Source organism: Schistocerca serialis, chromosome 1 (genome assembly GCF_023864345.2).
Source record: "Schistocerca serialis cubense isolate TAMUIC-IGC-003099 chromosome 1, iqSchSeri2.2, whole genome shotgun sequence".
Classification (NCBI taxonomy): domain Eukaryota; kingdom Metazoa; phylum Arthropoda; class Insecta; order Orthoptera; family Acrididae; genus Schistocerca; species Schistocerca serialis.
The window spans coordinates 1,202,553,303-1,202,572,091 of record NC_064638.1 but is presented as its reverse complement, the minus strand read 5'-3'; the positions used below and the strand labels follow the sequence as shown (position 1 = coordinate 1,202,572,091).

The window sequence follows — 18,789 nt, the reverse complement described above, 5'->3', positions numbered from 1 at the left end:
AAATTATTTACGCAGCGTTTTCGTTAACCCCCCACTCAGCTGGGGAGTGCCAACCTGCGGTTAATGTTCTGTGCCGCATCACACTGACGGCTGAACGTTCTGCCTTGTCAGCCATGAGCGAAGGAAGAGACAAGCTGCTGCAAGGATGCTGTTTTCCTTGAGGCACTAGCGAAGCAGAATGACTCAGTTGCAGATGCCCTTCAAAGGCGCTATTGGAGATATCAGATAACGATGGCGAGGCTCCAAGTGGAACCAGTTACATTATTGAAGAACCTTTTAGTTGGAATCACATCAGTGATTTATATTTTTATTTTTTGATTACTCTTTTATGTCACCTTTATTGTTGTAACACTTACTTGTAACACTTAGTTACTAGAATTCTCATTTGTACACGTTCCCTAAATGTAATCATGTATAAAGAAAAGGGGGGGGTAGCGTCTTTGATTCATAATCAATACGTCTTCGGTCCCGGGTTCGATCCCCGCCACTGCCTAAATTTTGAAAAATAATCAGCATTGGCAGCCGAAGACTTCCGGCATAAAAAGTCAGCCTCATTCTGCCAATGGCCTTGTCAAAGAGGGCGGAGGAGCGGATAGAGGTTCAGAGCACTCTCTTGTCCTAGGGGTGGGAAATTGCCCCTAAAGGCGGAGGAATCAGCAATGATCAACGACATGAGGATGCAAAAGGCAATGGTAACCACTGCATTAAAGACACGTAACTTGTATCCACAGGACATGTGGCCTGTAATTGAAGAAGTGTCATGATGATCTCTCCATTGGCCAAAGATTCCGGAATAGTCCCCCATTCGGATCTCCGGGAGGGGACTGCCAAGGGGGAGGTTACCATGAGAAAAAGATTGTTTAATCAACGAAAGGATAACGTTCTACGAGTCGGGGCGTGGAATGTCAGAAGCTTGAACGTGGTAGAGAAACTAGAAAATCTGAAAAGGTAAATGCAAAAGCTCAATCTAGATATAGTAGGGGTCAGTGAAGTGAAGTGGAAGGAAGACAAGAATTTCTGGTCAGATGAGTATCGGGTAATATCAACAGCAGCAGCCGGCCGGTGTGGCCGTGCGGTTAAAGGCGCTTCAGTCTGGAACTGCGTGACCGCTGCGGTCGCAGGTTCGAATCCTGCCTCGGCCATGGATGTGTGTGATGTCCTTAGGTTAGTTAGGTTTAATTAGTTCTAAGTTCTAGGCGACTGATGACCTCAGAAGTTAAGTCGCATAGTGCTCAGAGCAATTTGAACCATTGAACCAACAGCAGCAGAAAATGGTATAACAGGTGTAGGATTCGTTATGAATAGGAAGGTAGGGCAGAGGGTGTGTTACTGTGAACAGTTCAATGACCGGGTTGTTCTAATCAGAATCGACAGAAGACCAACACCGACAACGATAGTTCAGGTATACATGCCGACGTCGCAAGCTGAAGATGAGGAGATAGAGAAAGTGTATGAGGATATTGAAAGGGTTATGCAGTATGTAAAGGGGGACGAAAATCTAATAGTCATGGGCGACTGGAATGCAGTTGTAGGGAAGGAGAAGAAGAAAAGGTTACAGGAGCATATGGGCTTGGGACGAGGAATGAAAAAGGAGAAAGACTAATTGAGTTCTGTAACAAGTTTCAGCTAGTAATAGCGAATACCCTGCTCAAGAATCACAAGAGGAGGAGGTATACTTGGAAAAGGCCGGGAGATATGGGAAGATTTCAATTAGATTACATCATGGTCAGACGGAGATTCCGAAATCAGATACTGGATTGTAAGGCGTACCCAGGAGCAGATATAGACTCAGATCACAATATAGTAGTGATGAAGAGTAGGCTGAAGTTCAAGACATTAGTCAGGAAGAATCAATACGCAAAGAAGTGGGATACGGAAGTACTACGGAATGACGAGATACGTTTGAAGTTCTCTAACGCTATAGATACAGCAATAAGGAATAGCGCAGCAGGCAGTACAGTTGAAGAGGAATGGACATCTCTAAAAAGGGCCATCACAGAAGTTGGGAAGGAAAACATAGGTACAAAGAAGGTAGCTGCGAAGAAACCATGGGTAACAGAAGAAATACTTCAGTTGATTGATGAAAGGAGGAAGTACAAACACGTTCCGGGAAAATCAGGAATACAGAAATACAAGTCGCTGAGGAATGAAATAAATAGGAAGTGCAGGGAAGCTAAGACGAAATGGCTGCAGGAAAAATGTGAAAAAGATATGATTGTCGGAAGGACAGACTCAGCATACAGGAAAGTCAAAACAACATTTGGTGACATTAAAAGCAACGGTGGTAACATTAAGAGTGCAACGGGACTTCCACTGTTAAATGCAGAGGAGAGAGCAGATAGGTGGAAAGAATACATTGAAAGCCTCTATGAGGGTGAAGATTTGTCTGATGTGATAGAAGAAGAAACAGGAGTCGATTTAGAAGAGATAGGGGATCCAGTATTAGAATCGGAATTTAAAAGAGCTTTCGAGGTCTTACGGTCAAATGAGGCAGAAGAGATAGATAACATTCCATCAGAATTTCTAAAATCATTTGGGGAAGTGGCAACAAAACGACTATTCACGTTGGTGTGTAGAATATATGAGTCTGGCGACATACCATCTGACTTTCGGAAAAGCATCTTCCACACAATTCCGAAGAGCTGACAAGTGCGAGAATTATCGCACAATCAGCTTAACAGCTCATGCATCGAAGCTGCTTACAAGAATAATATACGGAAGAATGGAAAAGAAAATTGAGAATGCGCTAGGTGACGATCAGTTTGGCTTTAGGAAAAGTAAAGGGACGAGAGAGGCAATTCTGACGTTACGGCTAATAATGGAAGCAAGGCTAAAGAAAAATCAAGACACTTTCATAGGATTTGTCGACCTGGAAAAAGCGTTCGACAATATAAAATGGTGCAAGCTGTTCGAGATTCTGAAAAAAGTAGGGGTAAACTATAGGGAGAGACGGGTCATATACATTATGTACAACAACCAATAGGGAATAATAAGAGTGGACGATCAAGAACGAAGTGCTCGTATTAAGAAGAGTGTAAGACAAGGCTGTAGCCTTTCGCCCCTACTCTTCAATCTGTACATCGAGGAAGCAATGATGGAAATAAAAGAAAGGTTCAGGAGTGGAATTAAAATACAAGGTGAAAGGATATTAATGATACGATTCGCTGATGACATTGCTATCCTGAGTGAAAGTGAAGAAGAATTAAATGATCTGCTGAACGGAATGAACAGTCTAATGAGTTCACAGTATGGTTTGAGAGTAAATCGGAGAAAGACGAAGGTAATGAGAAGTAGTAGAAATGAGAACAGCGAGAAACTTAACATCAGGAATGATGGTCACGAAGTCAATGAAGTTAAGGAATTCTGCTACCTAGGCAGTAAAATAACCAATGACGGACGGAGCAAGGAGGACATCAAAAGCAGACTCGCTATGGCAAAAAAGGCATTTCTGGCCAAGAGAAGTCTACTAATATCAAATACCGGCCTTAATTTGAGGAAGAAATTTCTGAGGATGTACGTCTGGAGTACAGCATTGTATGGTAGTGAAACATGGACTGTGGGAAAACCGGAACAGAAGAGAATCGAAGCATTTGAGATGTGGTGCTATAGACGAATGTTGAAAATTAGGTGGACTGATAAGGTAAGGAATGAGGAGGTTCTACGCAGAATCGGAGAGGAAAGGAATATGTGGAAAATACTGATAAGGAGAAGGGACTGGATGGTAAGGACATCTGCTAAGACATGAGGGAATGACTTCCATGGTACTAGAGGGAGCTGTAGAGGGCAAAAACTGTAGAGGAAGACAGAGATTGGAATACGTCAAGCAAATAATTGAGGACGTAGGTTGCAAGTGCTACTCTGAGATGAAGAGGTTAGCACAGGAAACGAATTCGTGGCGGGCCGCATCAAACCAGTCAGTAGAAAAAAAAAAAAAAAAAAAAAAAAAAAAAAAAAAAAAAAAAAAAAAAAAAAAAACGTCGGAAACATTTCCACAACTAACAGCTTCGCCAACGCACTACCTTTTTATACCTTGTGCACGCGATACTACCGCTATCTGCATATGTGCATATCGCTACCCCATGACTTTCGTCCCCTCAGTGTGGTATTTAAAGAATAACAAATCTTGCATTCTCACCGAAAATATTAACTGGAATTTTCATAGAAAAACAGTTCAGTGTGACGTATCTCGAAGCTACAAAAAAAAGCTTTTAAATAGTGTCAGTGGCTGGTCGAAGTTCATGATACGATGTGACATTTTTTTGATGAACCGCAAATATCAGTTCTTCGCGACAGTGACGAATGTCATTTTTTTTTATGAACCGCAAATAGCAGTTCTTCCCAACAGAGACGAAATCACTTATATCAACGACAGAAGCCATTTGAAGAATATTAGTTAACTTATAAAACATGTGAAGTAAGAATACCACGTCTTACTACATCCAGGATACATCAGCCTGGCTCTACGGGTTGTTGGAGATAGAAAGGCATGCAATTTTTATGGTGCTACGTCAACGAGAGAGTAGGCATTCGGTGGGGCACGCCATCGCGGCTAACACCGGAAGGGGCACTTTAAATTCACGACAGTCCGCAACCACCAAATTACCTCAAAGTACACAAGCACTCTTGGCCTTGACTCGCCGTCGTACCAAGTCTGCCAGTACAGTCTTCCACTTACAGCGAGTCCAGGAAACCAGCCATTTCGACATACATACATGCCACGCCTCACACCAGTAATTAAACGCGAAAGTACACTTGTCACCAAACGTGGCAGTTGGCACCTGCTGATGGACTCTTCTACTCGGTTCAGCGGCACTCAAGAAACACCTGTCCTTAGCAGAGTGTGCGTCCACAGATCCAGGGAAACGACAGCAAGGATGGGGCACAACGATCAGCACGCGATTAGCACCGGTAATTCAAATACCTGCGGACGCTGAGCACTTGGTTCAAATGGCTCTGAGCACTATGGGACTCAACTGCTGAGGTCATTAGTCCCCTAGAACTTAGAACTAGTTAAACCTAACTAACCTAAGGACATCACAAACATCCATGCCCGAGGCAGGATTCGAACCTGCGACCGTAGCGGTCTTGCGGTTCCAGACTGCAGCGCCTTTAACCGCACGGCCACTTCGGCCGTGAGCACTTGGTTCGGAACAAAGTGTAATGAAAATTAAAATGGAAAGGAAACGGACGTGAAGAAAAAAAAATCCACCATCTTCTTTCCATCCCCATGTCCCAAGAAGACTTTGACCAACAACTTAATACAATAAAAACCATAGCCACAAATAATGATTTGACCCCAACATTATTGACAAAATTAAGTAAAAAGACGAAAAGGCAAGTCAGGTCAGGTCCCAATGAACAGGAAAACTGTAAAAGGAATAGTGCAGAATACCTTTTATAGGGAAAACGTCAAACAGTACAAGTAACTCTTTCTGAGTGCAAGTAACAGTTTGAAGGCAAAGGGTTTCTCTGCGCTTTTCTATGTCCCCGAGACAACAGGTAGTAACCTGTTCAATGCAAAAGACAAACAACCAGCCATCACAAAAAGTGGGATTTATAATATCACATGCCTGGAGTGTTAATCTTGCTACATTGGACAGACGGGGAGATCGATCTACAGTAGGCTTAAAGAACGTCATAGAAGCTGGAGATTGAAGAAGCCTGATTCAGCCTTTGTGGAACATTACCTTAACAAAAACCACAAAGACACAATAGATGAAGACGTGTTAAGCCCAGAGGAGAAGGGGGCAAAACTCAGCCAGTCAGAAATTCTAGAAATTATAAAAACAGAGTTTATTTCTCCGTACCTGTTATTAAATGAGCAAACCCAATTCAATTTTTCACCTCTTTTAGATGACATCGCAACTCCTAAATAGAAGTATAACTTTCGGCTTCAGTCCAAGAGTAGATAAACAGTTCTACGCCGATTGATAACTTTATTCCTAGGTATGTTTAGTCTTGTTAGTGTAATTGCTGAATAGTTTAATTACATATGTAATTTGTGAAAAAAAACGGGTATTAAAGTAATTTTACCTGAAGCCAAGGACCGATACATTAGGAAGTTGAGATGTTTATCTTTGCCTTATCGTCATATTTATCTTTGGTTTGTCATCTCGGGAATCAGTAATGTATTTGAAAAAGGGCTTACAACCCGATACCTAGTCTGAGCAATAATCGTTCTAAAATTAGTGAAACAAGGCGAAAAACAATGTTCGTTCAATTTACAATGTTTCACCAAGAACCCACAGTTGATTCAATTAAAATAAAATATATAAATAAGTTACAGGAGCATTTCAATAAAATAATGTTGGTTCCTCTCGGCTCCACATGTTGTGCTACTGAAGTTAGCGAACGTTTCTGCTGGGGCCTGCCTCGAGCGCCACACGTCCACAAAGATTGCACAGTAGATGACAGTGGCATTATTCACCTCTGAAAGCCTTCGACAGCGCACGATAACACTTCATACTAGCGACTCAAATGCCAAGAAGTAACTTCTTCAAAGGTTTCTAATTAAAATTTTTGGTTGAAATTACTTTGCTCGTTAAGAACGCTATCAAGATGCTGCCTATTACTGCCAAACTTAAAAATTCCTCAAAATTGGTGACGTATCTACACTCTAAGACAAAAAAGAAGACGTATGACGAAGGAATTATTCGAATTGGACGGAAATTGGTAGAACTGATGCGCATTTATAGGCAAACAAATAATTACAATTTCAGAATAATTGGATGATTTGTTCAAGAGAAAGAGCTTCATAAATTGTCTAAGTCAAAAACGTGTTGGACCACCTCTGGCCCCTTTGCAAGCACTTATTCGGCCTGGCATTGATTGACAGAGTTGTGGATGTACTCCTATGGGATGTCGTACCTAATTCTGCCCGTTTGGAGCCTTAGATAGTTAACATTCCGACCTGATTGGGCACAATGTTCCAAACGTTGTCAACTGGGAAGAGATCCGGTGACATCGCTGGCCAAAGTAGGGTTTGGCGAGCACAGACACATGCAGCGCAGACTGCCGCATTATCTTGCAAAAATGTAATCCCTGTATGGCTTGCCATGAAGGGCAACAAAACGGAACCTATATCTCTAACGTCGTTCAGCTGCAGAATTTTGGAACACGTATTGTGTTCGAGGATAATGACTTTTCTGGAGACTGGAAATCTACTCCGTAGGAATCAGCACGGATTTCGAAAAAGACGAACGTGTGAAACCCAGCTCGCGCTATTCGTCCTCGAGACTCAAGAGGGCCATAGACACTGGTTCCCAGGTAGATACCGTGTTTCTTGACTTCTGCAAGGCGTTTGATACAGTTCCCCACAGTCGTTTAATGAACAAAGTAAGAGCATATGGACTATCAGACCAATTGTGTGATTGGATTGAAGAGTTCCTAGATAACAGAACGCAGCATGTTACTGTCAATGGAGAGAAGTCTTCCGAAGTAAGAGTGATTTCAGGTGTGCCGCAGGGGAGTGTCGTACGACCGTTGCTATTCACAATATTCATAAATGACCTTGTGGATGACATCGGAAGTTCACTGAGGCTTTTTGCGGATGATGATGTGGTATATCGAGAGGTTGTAACAATGGAAAATTGTACTGAAATGCAGGAGGGTCTGCAGCGAATTGACGCATGGTGCAGGGAATGGCAACTGAATCTCAATGTAGACAAGTGTAATGTGCTGCGAATACATAGAAAGAAAGAGCCTTTATCATTTAGCTACAATATAGCAGGTCAGAAACTGGAAGCAGTCAATTCCATAAATATATGGGAGTGGGCATTAGGAGGGAGTTAAAATGGAATGACCATATAAAATTAATCGTCGGTAAAGCAGATGCCAGACTGAGATTCATTGGAAGAATCCTAAGGAAATGCCGTCCGAAAACAAAAGAAGTAGGTTACAGTACACTTGTTCGCCCACTGCTTGAATACTGCTCAGCAGTGTGGGATCCGTACCAGAGAGGGTTGATAGAAGAGGTAGAGAAGATCCAGCATAAGCAGCGCCCTTCGTTACAGGATCATTTAGTAATCACGAAAGCGTTACGGAGATGATAGACAAACTCAAGAGGAAGACACTGCAAGAGAGACGCTCAGTAGCTCGGGACGGGCTATTGTTGAAGTTTCGAGAACATACCTTCACCGAGGAGTCAAGCAGTATATTGCTCCCTCCTACGTATATCTCGCGAAGAGACCATGAGGATAAAATCAGAGAGATTAGAGCCCACACAGAGGCATACCGACAATCCTTCTATCCACAAGACTGGAACAGAAAGGAGAAACGATAGAGGTACTCACGGTACCATCCGCCACACACCGTCAGGTGGTTTGCGGACTATGGATTTAGATGTAGATATCGTCGGCGTACCGCTGTGCTATGAGGGTGCCGTGGATGACAACCAGAGGATTTCTAACGACGCTGTCGGTGTTCCTCTAGACCATCTATATTAGGTCGCAGCTTCTCCTTACATTTCCAGCCGACTTTCCGTACGATTAATCTCATTAAATAATTCCTCCATGGATACTACGATGACTGTTAACGAGTCACGAATTATAATTTATTCAAAAACTCAGTACAAATTAACACTTTTGATAACATTCAGCATTTCAATCTACATAGCACGGTTCGCCACCGATCCCTTCCACACTGAAATTTAAGCAACGGCCGATCGCGGCACGGACATTCTTTAAAAGCATTAAGACGGCTACCGAGCAGTACCGACCGATGCACTATCCAAGCTCGTCTCATTACGTCCTGGCCGAGAGATCAACTGTAACTAGCTCACACCACAAAAAAACTGTTCTCCAGCTTATTGTCAACAAGCAAAGACTGACACGGCTACAGCATGCTCAATCGAGAACTTCATCGTAAACTATACAGGGTGGTCCATTGAAAGTGACCGGGCCAAATATCTCACGAAATAAGCATCAAACGAAAAAACTACAAAGAACGAAACTCGTTTAGCTTGAAGGGGGAAACCAGATGGCGCTATGGTTGGCCCGCTAGATGGCGCTGCCATATGTCAAACGGATATCAACTGCGTTTTTTTAAATAGGAACCCCCATTTTTTATTACATATTCGTGTAGTACGTAAAGAAATATGAATGTTTTTGTTGGACCACTTTTTTCGCTTTGTGATAGATGGCGCTGTAATAGTCACAGACGTGTAAGTACGTGGTATCACGTAACATTCCGCCAATGCGGGCGGTATTTGCTTCGTGATACATTACCCGTGTTAAAATGGACCGATTACCAATTGCGGAAAAGGTCGATATCGTGTTGATGTATGGCTATTGTGATCAAAATGCCCAATCAAAATGCCCAACGGGCGTGTGCTATGTATGCTGCTCGGTATACTGGACGACATCATCCAAGTCTCCGGACCGTTCGCCGGATAGTTACGTTATTTATGGAAACAGGAAGTGTTCAATCACATGGGAAACGTCAACCACGACCTGCAACAAATCATGATGCCCAAGTAGGTGTTTTAGCTGCTGTCGCGGCTAATCCGCACATCAGTAGCAGAAAAACTGCGCGAGAATCGGGAATCTCAAAAACGTCGGTGTTGAGAATGCTACATCAACATCGATTGCACCCGTACCATATTTCTATGCACCAAGAATTGCATGGCGACGACTTCGAACGTCGTGTACAGTTCTGTCACTGGGCACAAGAGAAATTACGGAACGGTGACAGATTTTTTGCACGCGTTCTATTTAGCCACGAAGCGTCATTCACCAACAGCGGTAACCTAAACCGGCATAATATGCACTATAGGGCAGCGGAAAATCCACGATGGCTGCGACAAGTGGAACATCAGCGACCTTGGCGGGTTAATATATGGTGCGGCATTATGGGAGGAAGGATAATTGGCCCCCATTTTATCGACGGCAATATAAATGGTGCAATGTATGCTGATTTCCTACGTAATGTTCTACCGATGTTACTAGTGCATGACAGAATGGCGATGTACTTCCAACATGATGGATGTCCGGCACATAGCTCGCGTGCGGTTGAAGCGGTATTGAATAGCATACTTCATGAGAGATGGATTGGTCGTCGAAGCACCATACCATGGCCCGCACGTTCACCGGATCTGACGTCCCCGGATTTCTTTCTGTGGGGAAAGTTGAAGGGTATTTGCTACCGTGATCCACCGACAACGCCTGACAACATGCGTAAGCGCATTGTCAATGCATGTGTGAACATTACGGAGGGCGAACTACTCGCTGTTGAGAGGAATTTTGTTACACGTATTGCCAAATGCATTGAGATTGACGAACATCATTTTGAACATTTATTGCATTAATGTGGTATTTACAGGTAATCACGCAGTAACAGCATGCGTTCTCAGAAATGATAAGTTCACAAAGGTACATGTATCACATTGGAACAACCGAAATAAAATGTTCAAACGTACCTACGTTCTGTATTTTAATTTAAAAAACCTACCTGTTACCAACTGTTCGTCTAAAATTGTGAGCCATATGTTTGTGACTAATTCAGTGCCATCTATCACAAAGCGAAAAAAGTGGTCCAACTAAAACATTCATATTTCTTTACGTACTACACGAATGTGTAATGAAAAATGGGGGTTCCTATTTAAAAAAACGCAGTTGATACCCGTTTGACCTATGGTAGCGCCATCTAGCGGGCCAACCATAGCGCCATCTGGTTTCTCCCTTCAAGCTAGACAAGTTTCGTTCTTTGTAGTTTTTTCGTTCGACGCTTATTTCGTGAGATATTTGGCCCGTTCATGATCAATGGACCACCCTGTATACACTGAAGCGCTAAAGAAACTGGTACAGGCATGGGTATTCAAATACAGAGATATGTAAACAGGCAGAATACGGCGCTGCGGTCGGCAACACCTGTATAAGACGACAGGTGTCTGGCATAGTCGTTAGATGGGTTACTGCTGCTATAATGGCAGGTTATCAAGATTTAAGTGAGTTTAAACGTGGTATTACAGTCCACGCACGAGAGATGGGACACAGCATATCCGAGGTCGCAAAGAAGTGGAGATTTTCCCGCACGACCATTTCGCGAATGTACCGTGAATATCAGGAATCCTGTAAAACATCAGATGTCCGACATCGCTACGGCCGGAAAAAGATCCTGCAAGACCGGAACCAACGACGATTGAAGAGAATCGTTAAATGAGACAGAAGTTCAACCCTTCCGCAAATTCCTGCAGACTTCAGTGCTGGGCCATCAACAAGTGTCAGCTTGCGAACCATTCAACGAAACATAATCGATATGGGCTTTCGGAGCCGAAGGCCCACACATGTACCCTTTATGACTGCGCGACGGCTGTGCCCGCCAACACCGACGTTGAATTGTTGATGACTGGAAACATGTTCTGTAGTCGGAAGAGTCTCCTTTCAAATTGTATCGTGCGGGTGGGTGTGTACGGATATGGAGACACCCTCATGAATCCTTGGACCCCTCATGTCAGTAGGGCACTGTTCAAGCTGGTGGAGGCTCTGTAATGGTGTGGGCGTGTGCAGTAGGAGTGATATGGGACCCCTGATACGTCCAGATACGACTCTGACAGGTGACACGTACGTAAACATTCTGTCTGATCCCCTGCATATATATATATATATATATATATATATATATATATATATATATATATATATGGTAAATACATTGCCATGTGACGACACGTACCCTCATAGGGTCCTGCGATAAAAGAAATGGCACCCCAGATCATTACCCTTTTTGTCGGATAGTATGGCGGGCGATTGTCAGGTTGGTATGTTGGTGCTGTTTGGGAAGTTTCCTGGAATCTTATTGACTGGAGTTGGACTGCATCAGTGATGAGTCCCATCGGGCTGAGCTCAGATGACCAGTGTAGATTTGTCTGGAGACATCATATGGCCCAACAACCAGGAGTTTTCCTTAGAAGTAGGGTGTTTGAAGTGTTTGAAGAAAAACTCTCATTTTCCAGGTGTTTAATAGAAATTTCTGCTGTGTTTACTGTCAAGCTGTTTCCTATGGATAAGCCTTCTTTTTGTTGGTATATTTTATTACTGAAAGTAAAATAGTTGAAGGATAAAATACGAGGGCAGTTCAATAAGTAATGCAACACATTTTTTTTTCTGAAACAGGGGTTGTTTTATTCAGCATTGAAATACACCAGGTTATTCCCCAATCTTTTAGCTACACAACACTATTTTTCAACGTAATCTCCATTCAATGCTATGGCCTTACGCCACCTTGAAATGAGGGCCTGTATGCCTGCACGGTACCATTCCACTGGTCGATGTCGGAGCCAACGTCGTACTGCATCAATAACTTCTTCATCATCCGCATAGTGCCTCCCACGGATTGCGTCCTTCATTGGGCCAAACATATGGAAATCCGACGGTGCGAGATCGGGGCTGTAGGGTGCATGAGGAAGAACAGTCCACTGAAGTTTTGTGAGCTCCTCTTGGGTGCGAAGACTTGTGTGAGGTCTTGCGTTGTCATGAAGAAGGAGAAGTTCGTTCAGATTTTTGTGCCTACGAACACGCTGAAGTCGTTTCTTCAATTTCTGAAGAGTAGCACAATACACTTCAGAGTTGATCGTTTGACCATGGGGAAGGACATCGAACAGAATAACCCCTTCAGCGTCCCAGAAGACTGTAACCATGACTTTACCGGCTGAGGGTATGGCTTTAAACTTTTTCTTGGTAGGGGAGTGGGTGTGGCGCCACTCCATTGATTGCCGTTTTGTTTCAGGTTCGAAGTGATGAACCCATGTTTCATCGCCTGTAACAATCTTTGACAAGAAATTGTCACCCTCAGCCACATGACGTTCAAGCAATTCCGCACAGATGGTTCTCCTTTGCTCTTTATGGTGTTCGGTTAGACAACGAGGGACCCAGCGGGAACAAACCTTTGAATATCCCAACTGGTGAACAATTGTGACAGCACTACCAACAGAGATGTCAAGTTGAGCACTGAGTTGTTTGATGGTGATCCGTCGATCATCTCGAACGAGTGTGTTCGCACGCTCCGCCATTGCAGGAGTCACAGCTGTGCACGGCCGGCCCGCACGCTTGAGATCAGACAGTCTTGCTTGACCTTGCGGCGATGATGATACACGCTTTGCCCAACGAGTCACCGTGCTTTTGTCCACTGCCAGATCACCGTAGACATTCTGCAAGCGCCTATGAATATCTGAGATGCCCTGGTTTTTCGCCAAAAGAAACTCGATCACTGCCCGTTGTTTGCAACGCACATCCGTTACAGACGCCATTTTAACAGCTCCGCACAGCGCTGCCACCTGTCGGAAGTCAATGAAACTATACGAGACGAAGCGGGAATGTTTGAAAATATTCCACAAGAAATTTCCGGTTTTTTCAACCAAAATTGGCCGAGAAAAAAATGTGTTGCATTACTTATTGAACTGCCCTCGTAATTTGAATGTGCTCAACAACTCCAGTGATTTCTGCAGCATATGTCTTCTTCTAATTGAGTAGATTTGTTTTAGTGATCTGTATGATCTTGTCAACTGGGAGGCTTGCATATAAGTTAGCATTGTCGAGAGAGGCTGATACCGATTCTTCTGATATCTCTATGTTTTCGATCTCTTTCGCAACGTTTTAACTGTTCTTAATGCTAAAACATTTCTGAAAAGTAAGCTTGGCCTTCCATCCGTTAGTTTTCTACTGAGTTTATAATTCGGACACACAATGTAACTAACGGGAGCGATTTTATAACCTGTTGAAGCATGTAAGACAATTTTGATTCATGTTATTCTTACATGGTTATGCATTTTTGCAATGCATAACTATGAGAGGTATATCGCCTTCATATTGTAATGCCCGCCCTTTGTTTTTATTCTGTGATTGTAGTATCTAGCAATGTATTTTCTTTCGCTTTTAAGATTCTTAAGATGTTTGTTGCATAGCCAAAGCCTGTACTTCTACACAAGAAACTTTGCGATCAATACAAACAAAAAAATTATGTACATCACATGATCGCTCTCCGAATTGCCTTATGACAGGTTATACTTAGTTCGAGTGGGCTAGATACATCGAGTGCCACGTCTTATGCCGCTCTAAGATGTCTAAAAGAGGCAAACCACCTTTTTCCTCCACGTTCGTAGTGATTTTCGTGTTTTCATATATGGAATTACGATGTCGAAGGGCCTTTAGGAGGCTTTCCAAATCATAAGACCAAAACTGCAGGGTAACCATGGGGCTAATGGAATAAAAAGTACGTCGAGAAATGTATGTACACACAGCGTACAGCAAAAACACAGTTCGTAAACGATAATTATATCAACACGGCCTATCAAAAAGCAGCATCTGTGGGGCAGTGCTGGCTAATAACAATCTTGAAATGGACTGGCCTGCCTAGAATCCCGTCCTGAATCCAGTTGAACGCCTTTGGGGTAAGCTAGAATGTCTACTTCATTTGACATCGAAGAGCCAACATAACTACTCTCCCTCGTTTCGCCTCTTGAGAAAGAGTGGGCTTCCATTCCTCCACAGGGAGACAGACATCCCAGCTCCTTATTGGAAGTGTATCCATCAGAGTTTTAACCGTCATAAAGGCGTAGGGTGAATACACCTCATTTTAATGTCAACTAATAGCTGACTGGATATTTTTGATGAGCTATTGTACTTAAAGAATGGATCTTGAATCGATTTGGCGGTTGACGTTCAGCCTGGACGTAGGTTTTATTGCGGCTAACAGCGAACTTTATTTTACGAGTTCCTAGTTTTGCTGAAAGAATCTGTAACTGGAAATGCGGATGCGTTAATCAAGGCTAGTGAAGATGTAGATCTAAGAATAAGTAAAGACAAAACTAAATACCTGGTTACCACTAGAATGCCAACAGCAGTAGATCAGGAAATGTTAAGAGTTGGAGACATGCAGTTTGAAAAAGTGAACACATTTAAGTATCTAGGCGTGGACATCACTTCGAGAAATGAGATTGAATCCGAACTAAAGAAGAGATTACGGGCTGGAAATGCGTGCTACTTCTCACTGAATAGATTACTTTCATCACGGATATTGTCTAGGAATTTAAAGATTAGAACATCCAAACCTATTATTCTACCAGTTATGCTGTATGGGTGTGAGACTTGGTCTCTTACTGTGCAAAATGAAAAGCTCGTTTCGAGTATTTGAAAACAAAATTTTGAGGAAAATTTTCGGAGCAAAAAGGGATGACATTAGCGGAGAGTGGCGAAAACTGCATAACGAAGAGGTTCACGAACTCTATTCGAGCCCTGACATAATCAGTATTATTAAATCACGTAGGCTGCAATGGGCGGGTCACGTAGCTCGAATGGATGAGGGCAGGGCAGCGCGCAGAGTACTGGTAGGGCACTTAGAGGGAAAACATCCTGTGGGGAGACCGAGGCGTAGATGGGAGGACAATGTGAAGGCTGATTTGAGGAGCCTAGGTATTGGAGGTGAATGGAAGGAAAAAGCCCAAGACAGGAACAGATGGCGAAAATACGTTGTTGCGGTAATGGACTCTCGAGTCCGGTATGACCAATAAGTGTGTGTCTAGTTTTGCTGGATCAGTTACTTACTTTTTACTAATATCAACTAGTAACGTTTATCTTGCAAATCTCACTCCTATATTACTTCCATTTTAATTGGGGATCTGATGATGGTAGCAGCCTAAACGTCATAATAAATTAAAATCTATTAAGTGATCCAGGAAGCTTTATTCGCAGAATATCAAAGAGATGTCACACGTGCATACTGCAGGTACAGGAGATGGATATAACTGATGAGTGATTTCGTAATTCCAACTAGCCCTGCAGTTCCTTGCTTATGGAACTCTATTCATGTCATTTTGATACTGACAGGGTTCACGAGTTTGGCATCCAACTCTACAGTAACTTTTGCAGTTGTCATCCGCTTATTTTTAACACATTACCATGTTTAATACGTTGTAGGAAAACCGCTGGCATTCAGAGCAGCTTCCAGTCGTCTCGGAAGGATAAATGCAGCTGCTGAATGGTTTTCAAGGGAATCTTATACTATTGCTCATGCGAAATAGTGGCAAGTTCACGAAACGATGTTGGAGTTGGGTAGGGATCACGCACCTTTCTCTCCAAAGCAGCTTCCATAGGCTCAAAAATAGTGTTGCATTTTGTACTTGGATTTTGTACTTTACCATAACTGTCATAAAGGAGTGCGACTGAATAAAATTTAAAATGTTTATTTGACGCCACAAACGGCCGTCGAAACACAATCATTAAGACAATAATTTTTTAAAAAAAATGTTGCATCATTAGTTTTCACGTGTGAGCTGTCGTTTCCTAACGTGATCACAAACCTGGAAAACTGCAATTATTAGTGCAGTTTTCGCGCTTTGTGGTTACATTTGAAAATGACGACTCAGTGCGTCGAACCTAATGATGCAACTTTTTTAAAAATTTTATTGTTTTAGTGGCTGTGACATCACGTTTGTGATATCAAATAAACCCTTTAAAAAGCATGAATTTCTTGCGCTGTTTCCATGTTTTTGTACAGTCTCTGTACATTCCATGACATAAATATAACGAAATACACCTGTTGATCGTCGGCATGAAAAACGAATTGTGGTAATGGATAAAAGTTGCGCGAAGCAAAACCTCGTTTGTATATACAGGGTGTTACAAAAAGGTACGGCGAAACTTTCAGGAAGCATTCCTCACACACAAATAAAGAAAAGATGTTATGTGGACATGTGTCCGGAAACGCTTAATTTCCATGTTAGAGCTCATTTTAGCTTCGTCAGTATGTACTGTACTTCCTCGATTCACCGCCAGTTGGCCCAATTGAAGGAAGGTAATGTTGACTTCGGTGCTTTTACAAGTACGACACAACATGTGGTTCATGCACGATGGAGCTCCTGCACATTTCAGTCGAACTGTTCGTACGCTTCTCAACAACAGACTCGGTGACCGATGGATTGGTAGAGGCGGACCAATTCCATGGCCTCCACGCTCTCCTGACCTCAACCCTCTTGACTTTCATTTATGGGGGCATTTGAAAGCTCTTGTCTACGCAACCCCGGTACCAAATGTAGAGACTTTTCGTGCTCGAATTGTGGACGGCTGTGATACAATACGCCATTCTCCAGGGCTGCATCAGCGCATCAGGGATTCCATGCGACGGAGGGTGGATGCATGTATCGTCGCTAACGGAGGACATTTTCCTGTAGCAAAGTGTTTGAAGTCACGCTGGTACGTTCTGTTGCTGTGTGTCTCCATTCCATGATTAATGTGATTTGAAGAGAAGTAATAAAATGAGCTCTATCATGGAAAGAAAGCGTTTCCGGACACATGTCCACATCACATATTTTCTTTCTTTGTGTCTGAGGAATGTTTCCTGAATGTTTGGCCGTACCTTTTTGTAACACCCTGTATAGCTAAATACACCTGTCGATCGTCAGCATGCAAAACGATTGTGGTCATGGATAAAAGTTGCTTGAAGCAAAACTTCGTATATATATATATATATATATATATATATATATATATATATATATATATATATATATATAATTTCACAAATTTACAATAGGCAATCAAAAGACGACGTCAACGAGTTGGTGTCGATAAAAAAACATGCTGCTCGTATTATGTGTTCGTACAGCGCTATTTATAGTACATTCTTTCCCGCATCAGTTACATTTTAATGACCACTTCGCGTGTCGACGGTTATCATTAGGTGCATTTCGTTCTGCTTACTTGATGGAACGTATTTTCAGCATGCACAGGTGTCCTCTATTTGGTAAGCAGCCTAGCTGTCACATCGCTGTATCTCGAACAGACGACACATGCGCACGACAAGTACTTTCCTCCAAGTAAACAGAACGAAATCTGCCTGATGATTACGGCACGACGATCGAAACGCCTAACGGATGAAAACTGATTGCAGCAGATAATCGATCTTTTTGTTACTTCACGAACGTAAAAGGGGAAATCAAAAGAGAATGCCAGTGAGTTGTAAGTCGATAAAAAAAGTGTCCCACAAACGAGCCGTTTGTACGACGCTGCATACAGCACGTTGTCCAATGCCTGTACGCGTGGGAACAGCGATACTCACCGGAAGAGCAGTGCGCACGCCGCGACGCAGTGCTCGGACCGCCGACTGCCGGCTGACTGAACTCGGCATGTCTGCAGGGACGGTTCGCCGTCAAGTGGCCGAGGGGAGGGGGAGGGGGTGCGCCTCTGCCACCTCACGGCGCGCGATTCGCACGCACAACTCGCTGCCGTCGCGCGTCGCTCGCTAACATGGCGCGAGGTCACGACAATGGTCACTTGCGCTCTGCACGGTGTTCCGCAACGTCGACAAACGGCGAGTCAAACCAGAATCTGGAATGGAGATTTCAGACTTCCAGACGAGTCGCACTGTTCAGAAAAAATGGCTGACATCGAAATAAGTGTCCGAGGAATAGAAAAGCAACTGAAATCACTCAACAGAGGAAAGTCCACTGGACCTGAAAAGATACCAATTCCATTCTACACAGAGTACGCGAAAGAACTTGCCCCCTTTCTAACAGCCGTGTACCGCAAGTCTCTAGAGGAACGGAAGGTTCCAAATGATTGGAAAAGAGCGCAGGTAGTTCCAGTGTTCAAGAAAGGTCGTCGAGCAGATGCGCAAAACTATAGGCCTATTTACAATTTGTACAGAAACCAGATGGCAGTTATAAGAGTCGAGGGGCATGAAAGGGAAGCAGCGGCTAGGAAGGGAGTGAGACAGGTTTGTAGCCTCTCCCCGATGTTATTCAATCTGTATATTGAGCAAGCAGTAAAGGAAACGAAAGAAAAATTCGGAGTTTGAATT

At 43.1% G+C, this 18,789-nt stretch overlaps 1 protein-coding gene across 1 annotated transcript in view; it reads right to left on the bottom strand.

Annotated features, from left to right (window-relative positions):
- The window catches only part of LOC126419007 (scoloptoxin SSD14-like), a 489,031-nt gene extending 470,936 nt beyond the window's left edge, over positions 1 to 18,095 (bottom strand). The window contains exon 1 of the mRNA XM_050086079.1: positions 18,049 to 18,095. The gene's annotated coding sequence lies outside the window, so the exon portion shown is untranslated. The remainder of the gene's footprint in view (positions 1 to 18,048) is intronic.
- Between the last annotated feature and the right edge of the window lie 694 nt (positions 18,096 to 18,789).